The following is an 8,000-nucleotide window of genomic DNA, read 5'->3' as shown; positions in this document are numbered from 1 at the left end:
TGAAGGGACACGTGGAAGGTGCCCGGAGCAGTGCCTGGCACCCCACGTGCTGGGTGGCTGTTCCCCCCGAGACAGCTGCCCTGGACACAGGCTCCACGGCCAGTCGAACCACTCAAGCTTGTGGAGCTCCTGGAACCCTCTCGCGTGCTTCTTAGAGCCCAGGACTCTCTGGCTCTGGCATGCTGCGTCTGAGCGGGGCGGATGGCAAAGATGCACGCGAAGCATGCCGCCCGCACACAGCCCTCCCTACTCGGCAACGTCTAAGGGTCTCTCGGCTTCTGCCGGGCGTGGTTATAAATACTGGGCTAGGATCCCTCAGTGCAGTCTTAAAACACGGGGAGGGTGCTCCAGTGTCCCCCACACCAAATCTAGGCGCGTGGCCTCTCATCTAGCAGTGCTGCCCGTCCGGGCGGTCGCAGCCTGCAGTCAAGGCCCACGTCCCGAGGAGTTGGGGGACAGGGGGCATGCAGCCACCCACTCCTGATTCTGTTCCCATGCAATGAGGCTTCCCGAGAGGAAGGCGGCCGGCGTCCCGTAGCCCACAGAGCCGCAGTGCCCCCCTGTGAGTTGGGGCAGGCCAGGGGCTCTGCCCCTGCAAATGGGCTCCCAGAGGCCCAGGGTCCTCTCTCCCCCAGAGAACGTCCCCATTTCCACACTTCCCGAACTGATGACTCAGAATCCGGAGGCAGAAAGGATGAGACTCATCTGTTCGACTACATTTTTCAAACCTTTTATATGGAAAGGAAAAAAAACACCTCTGAGACGCTACATTTTTTAAAATGACAAATGGAAAAAAAATGTTTTCGCAATGCAAGGCCGCCTGGCTGGCCTGACAGAGTGATGGGCGGGTGGCTGAATTGGATGAAGGGAGACAGGGAGGCTGGCTGCAAGGCCGCCTGGCTGGCCTGACGGAGTGATGGGCGGGTGGCTGAGAGGCCCGACTGATGGATAGAATGAGTGGATAGAGCTGAAGTTGATATGAAAGTATAACACGGCCCTCGTTCAAGCGCTGCGGCCCGTTGTAGCTTCGGGACACAGGAGTTTCCAACTCGATCCTCTTGTAGAGAGGACGTACTTTATACGAGTCTCATTAGGCTACCGAGACAGACGCAGGGCCCTCGCCTGCGGCCCGCCCGCTTCGCACGCGTGGAATGGCAGGGGGAGTGAGAGGCTGGGAGTGAGCAGGTGCAGGGGGTCACATCTTTATTTTACCGATGAGGTAGCTCACTGGACCCCCTTGCAAATAATGAACGTCCAAGCTATGTGAGACCTCATAAAATACCAGGCATTTAAAACAAAATTGTAGACCACGGAAACGGACAAAAGAAGGGAAAGAATGGGGTGATGAAATTCGTGCGGTGGGCCGGGACAGGTCACCCGCGGCGGGTACCGCCAAGGCTAAATCACGGGGTCCAACGCACCTGCGCTGGTGCTCTTCCTGTCACTCCCGAAAGCTTTATTTTAGGAGCGCCAAAAGCTACGTTTCTAATTCTACTCCTCTGTAGTTCTTTTTATAGTACTCAGACCTGGGCAAATACCAGTAATATACAAGTGTGTCCTCCCTTTTTGTATTGTAAGTCAGCCAGAAGGTTAAGTATCCTGGATGTTATGCTTCTTAGAATTCATCACCTGCTGTTTGCACACGTCCACCTGGCAGGCCACTAGCAAAGCCGGTGGACAAATCACACACCTGGGCGTTTTTAGTTGCTGGTCCTTTAATGACACTGACAGATGGCCTGCCACCCCTCCCAACGTTTTCAGGAGAATTGGGAGGTGGAGGCAGAGAGGCAGGGGTGCATTTAGAAAAGGCAGGTGAGCCACAGGAAGCTCTAAAGCATCTTTCACCTCTGAGGAAGCCAGCGGGTCTCAGGCCTGGGTTTGTTGGGGTCTTTTTATTTTCACCTACAAAAAAAAATTCTGCATTTTCCTAAAGGTACTGAGTTAAGATGCTCAGCAGATGCTAACTGGGACCTGCCCACACCCTCATCCTTCCCCCTCCGTGCTGACAGTTCCAAATTCCAACACCTTGTCTCACGGCCTGAGGACTTTCTCTTGACCTGGAGCCCCTTGGTCACCTGTGCAGCAAGCCAAAGTGCCAGGGGTAGGAGGGGATGAGCAAAGACCCAGCTCCCCGGCCCTTCAGGCGGGATGACTCTGAGGTGTGTGTTCTGCACTGGCTTCCGATTTTCTGAACAGAATTACGCTTCAGTCAGTCACAGTGGTCGCTGGCCTGACCCCACCTGTCTCCTTGGCCGAGTTCCCTTCCTCGTCTCTTTCGCTGACCTGGCCAGCACCTCCTGGGATCTCGTCCCCAAGTAACAGTTCCATCTGGGGTCTTAGTCAGAGAGGACCCGAAGACAGGTGCCCACCTCCACCCATGGGATACCACTGCGAGGGATACGGGAAGAGCTCCTGGAGCCCTTCGCAAAATCAGAAACCGGGGCCACGTCGGTAGCCTGAGCTATCGTAGACAGTTTGGGGGCTCTCTGATGAGCCTTGGGGTCCCTCCGGCTGCCATCTCCTGTCCCGGCAGTAGTGAGCTGATAGGGAACCCCAGCCAGAGGCATTCGGGACATGGGTGTAGGTGGTCAGAGATCAGTGTAATGTCGGGACAATGCTGGACTGGAAGGAGCCATCGCCACCCGTGGGCGCCCTCCTCACCTGTCTCTCCTGACTGCGAGGTGGCAGGTGGAGCGACAACGGACAGAGGGATCGGGGGGCGGGAAGGGGGGTGGAGAATAACAGCAGAGGAGCAGGCCTTCCTCACTCATCCGCTTTAGATTCGACTTATTTTTTTCTCTGAAGTATAGTTAAAAATATTCCTTTCCGGGAAAGTCTACTAGGGAGGAAACTCTCCGTTTTTATTTGCTTCAAGATGTCTACGTTTTGCCGTGGCTCTCGAATAACGGTTTAGCTAGGGTTCGAAGTCTGTGTTGGTAACTGTTTTCTGCCGGCCTGAGGGTCGTCTTCCGCTTTCTCCAGTGGATGCTGAGAAGGCTTTTGTGAAACAGGCTCCTGCTGTTTTGCGGGTAAACCTGTTCATCTTTTTTAATCTCTGGTTTCCTGATCCGGAGAGGTTTAACCTCCTTTTCCCTCTCTGATGGTCTGCAGTATCATTTTTATCTATCTGTTTATTTTTATTTATGTCACTCAGGATTCCCTGTAACTTGAATCTGAAGAATCATGTCTTCTATTAATTCTAAAGAAAAACAACAAAAATCAAAAAACCCTCAGGCACATCTCTTTGATGATTGCCACTCACTTACTCTTTCTGTTCTCACTCGAAAGGCAGTTTTGGTTTGCGCTATACTTTTTCTTTTTCTTTGTCACTCAAGCATTTTGTGGGGGGCGGGGGGTGGAGAAAAAAGCTTTGGGATTGCGATGGCTTCTAGTGGCTCCGAACAGCTATCTTCCCCTGCCCCCTAGTGGCCCCTCGGCAAATTCTAAGAACCACATTTCTTCTCAATTTTCCTCATCGCTTCTATTCTTACTGATTTTATTACCGTTCATGAAAAATGATTTTCTTGAACTTGCCACAACCACAAAGTTCCCTAAAAATGAAATGAACGAAGTATATAATTGCACTAGGAAACATGTGAGCCATCGGAGGCATCGTCCTACACAGAGAGAAGCCAGGATTTAGGGTGATTCATCTCATCCTCCTACGGGCTCCGCCCCTGCCGACCGCCCTCGGTGTAACTACCTCCGGGTACCGCTGTCCACAACTCTGGGACCCCCGGCGTCCTCTGATCCGACACGAAACGGTCACTCCTTCCCCAGCTGCATTGTGTGACCTGGGAGCTCTCAAACCAGCCGCAGGCCCACTGTCACGAGACGCGGTTCCCCGGGCCCTGGCCCCCCGTCCAGACCGTGGACGGCCCGCTCCCTCCCATGCCACGTGTCCCAGCCCCCTCCTCCGGCCGGAGCGCTGGACAGAGGGCCAGTGAGCGTGCTGGAGCCCAGCGCATCGGACACGGTGTTCGCAGCGCAGTCTGACCGACGCCAGCCACAGCGGGGTCCGGTCAACACAGACCACGCAAACCTGTCCTGACTCGTGCCACGAAGTCCACGTTCGTCCCCTTGTCCAGCGCAGCGGCCTGGCTGTGACTGACCGCTGCCTCCCAGCACCCCCGCCCCGTCATCTTCGCAGCCGGTGGCCGAGCCAGGCCTCTCCCAACAGCCGTTTCTTTTCTCAGTATAGTCACGGGAACTTTTTTTTTTTTTTTGCCCGGAGACTGGATCATAATCTAACTGTAGAGACAACTTCCAACCTGAAGGATTCTGACCACAGAGGCGAGAACTTCCTGACAGCAAAGGGTAACGGGTCGACTCCGAATCACAATTCGAATCGCGACTCCGAATCACAACCCAGGCTCCTCACGGGTGACGTGACATGGCCCTCGCCTCACCCTTGTGAGGATTCGAGGAGGGGAGAGGGCCTTCCGGGGAGGGAGAAGCCTCCTCTCTTCGTAACCCCGAATGGGAAGCTGAGGGATACTGCACAATTTTTGAAACTTCTAGGAAACCACGGACTCCCAGAAATGAGCTCTGCTGTCATTGGCTGACCTCAGTTCCCAGATGCTGGTCTGTGACGAGAAACACTGCAGTTTTTCCTTTCACGTACTTTACCTTCATTTATTTTCTGTCTCTTTTTTTTTAAGGGTTCACTCTGTGAGTTAGCAACAGGAACTCAACATTTACACAAAACTTGCCTTTTAACCACTTTATGTGTCCAGTCGAGTGGCATGAACCACATTCACGTTGCTGAGCAACCATCACCACCATCCATCTCCAGAACTTTGTCACCTTCCTCAAATGAACCTCTGTCCCCGTGAAACACGAAGTCCGCAGTCACCTGCCTCCCTGGACCCCACAAGCCCTAGCAACCTCCATTCCACATAAGATTTAATTTTAAGATTCAAAACGTAAATCTCAGCGAGTTAATTTTTTGGTACCTATTCCTATGCACTAGCGTTCCTTTGTATTATAGGAATACTTATGATTTTACACAGGGGAATAAATCTGTGGTAATTCCTTCCGGGGTGGGGGGACAGGGCACCCGTGCCACACGGACATCGTTGCTCTCTCGTTTCCACGGACATCGGTGCGTCAGGGTGAGCTGTCCAGGAGACCGTGTGTCACACAGCAGAGTATGGAGCGCTGAGGTGAGGTTCATCTAGTCCTGGCAGGCAGGTGGCAGGCAGGTGGCAGGCACAGTCATGTCCTGCAGGTGGTGCCAGCGCATCGCCTTAATCGCCGTGGGACCCTTTCGCAGAGAGGCCTCCACCCAAAGACCTCGAGTCCAGAAGATCCTGACCACAGAAGTTTCCAGCAGTGACGCTCAGCTGGGCGAGTGCTGGCCGGAGCTTTCTCTCACTCGACGTGTGCCCTGGGGGCATCACACTTGCTTAGAGCCCCACGGCGCCTGGTGAGGGAGCCGCGCCCTCCGGCGTGGTGGGCGCACAGGGGCGATCGCGGGCGACTTCCAACATGCATAGGCACGTGGCCTGCCCGAGGCTCCAGAAGAATCAGTGTCAGTAACCCTGCCGGTGGCGTCTGCTGAAACCGAACCCGAGAATGTACGCCGGCTCCCGGCCCGGCCTCTAAGGAATCCCCCTGTTGCCTTGGCCAGGACACGGACGATGGAAATATTTGGCTACAATTCCAAAGTGAAGGAACTGGGCCGAAGCGGCGCTTGGTTCTGGTTTCCAGCTCGCATTCCGTGACGAGATCTCTGCCGGGTGTGAGTCTTCCGAAACGACATGGGAACATTGCACATTCCAAGAAATTAAGTTTAAGACTATTGAAAAAAAAAAAAAAACCAACAAAAAACTGGAGGTTGCCAAAATTGTCACTGCCCTTCGCGCATTTTTCAACATGTTCCATCTCCTCTTAATCGCATGCTCTGGTACCACCTTCTGGGCAAACAACTCCGAAGCAGTACAGAGCCGGGCTCCTCACGCTCTCAGGGGGTCAGACTCTCCGGGGGGGGCTCTTGTGAAGACGCAGATTCTGATTCAGAGGGTGAGGCGTGGAGCCCGAGGTTTTGCATTTTAAAGACGTTCCCAGGCAGGACCAGCCACAAAATTTGCAGGGCCCCGTGGACAGGAAAAACACCAGGCCCCTTGTTGAAAACTTAAGAATTTCTGGACGACGAGGGCACAGCATTAACCCAGCGTGCAGAGTCTTGCTGAGCACGGGGCCCTGTGGCCCTGCTCGGGTCACAGGCGCGCGAGGCGGACACTGCCCCCGGGTGGTGTGGTGGCTCTAACGGAGCGAGGCTGCGTAGCTGGACGCTCACAGGGCGGTCGGGCTCCAACACTACTCCTCAGAGCCTCGACTCAGTTCACGGTGTGGAGGCTCCGACTTGAATTCCATCAAGAGGAGTTAGTTCCTCTGGTACCCAGACTCTCTCATTGCAAGGTGGACGGAGACGGGCAGCCTCGGGGGCCTGGGGACGCGGAGAAGGTCCAGGTCCAGATCTGTTCATGCCTGTCTTCGGAATTTAGTGATGTGGCCACGTGACAGGTGTGTGACGTGGGCCTAGACAATAGCAGGGCTCTAGACAAACGCTGGCACCTCGCCTGTAAGGCGCCTCGGACGCTCAAGCTGGTGAGAGAAACTAGCGTGGAGAGAAAACACTGCTTTCCTCATGTCGGCCCTTAAATCCAAGCCAGCTCTGCCCCTGTAGACAGCTGAAGTGCAGTTTGAGGGATACACAATCACGCCTGAAGGAAAAGGGACGCGGAGGGCAGCGGGGAGACCGGGAGGCTCTGAGATGTGCGTCATCGGCCTTCGGAAAAAGCCTGCAAGGTGACCTGGTCCTCTCCCGCCCCTTGGAGGCTGCAGGTTCATCAGTTTGCCCTGTACATGAGAGCCGGGCCCCAAATTTAGAAGAGACGGCTGGACACCCCCCACTCCCACTTCCTCAGCAGGAGCCAGACGGGGAGGGTGCTCTCTCCACGGGCGTCAGCCCCACACAGCGGCGCAGCTTGGAGAGAGGCTCCCAGGCCACGGCTCACGCCAGCCCGTCCTCGCCCCGCTGTCGGCATCTCCTGCGCCGGGGCCTCTGTCCCCCCGCTGGCGACTTCAGCGGGGGCCACTCTGGGGCTGCTGTTCCTTTCCGCGTGTGGGCTTATCAGCGCTGTCACCCTCCCTTGCAGACACAGAAATTCTGAGCTCAGTGCCCTGTTTGCCAGGGACGCGGCCTCGCCCCCCACGCCATCTGGCTCAGCGACATGGTGGCCCTGCCGGGGTCCGTCCTCGATGCTCCAAAGGAGGGCCCGGAGGCGAACGAATCCGTCAGAACTTGTTCTTCTGTGCGTGACGAGAGCCCCGGTTCTCAGGGTTGTGTTCAGTGGGGTACCTGAGTCCTTCCCTCACCTGGAGTTGGAAAAAGACCTCTCCATTTTCTTCTCGGGTCCGTCAACACGCACGCTTTTCCGCCCTGTCTGAATGGCAGAATCACCCAGGGTGCTTTCAATAATACTAACGTAGGTCTCGCCCCCCCCCAGCCAATGAAATCGGGACTTCCGGGGGTGCCGCCCTGGCATCAGGATGTTTTTGCTCCCCGAGCGATCCTCACGCCCAGCCGGAGTTCAGGGACGCTGCTCCCCCCCCAGCGGCCCTGCGTGCCCCTCTTCCGCTGACCCCTCGCTTTCCGCAGTGGCCAGCCCCGAGTCCGAGTCCCACTCCAGATCCCCGCGTGGACCCCCGCTCCGGCCCCCCGTCCCAATGCTGTACTTTGGTTTCTGGAGCATCAAAAGCAGAGGGTGGGTTGTCAGACACAGCCACCCTACGGACTCCTGGTCGTGCTCGTCCCTCCCCCTGCCCCTTCCGTGCTGGGTTCTCCCGCCTAAACACAGACACGCGCCGCCCCCCTTGCTCTGACAGCATGGACGAGCCCGGTCCGGGGCTCTCGTCACGCCCGTGTCTGCAGGAGCTCTGGAGCCACGCTGGCGTGGAGAACACACAGAGCTCGGGCTGGGCCTCGGCCTCAT

The sequence above is a fragment of the Pteropus alecto genome, unplaced genomic scaffold (genome assembly GCF_000325575.1).
Source record: "Pteropus alecto unplaced genomic scaffold, ASM32557v1 scaffold14, whole genome shotgun sequence".
Lineage (NCBI taxonomy): Eukaryota > Metazoa > Chordata > Mammalia > Chiroptera > Pteropodidae > Pteropus > Pteropus alecto.
Note: the sequence above shows the minus strand (reverse complement) of the source record.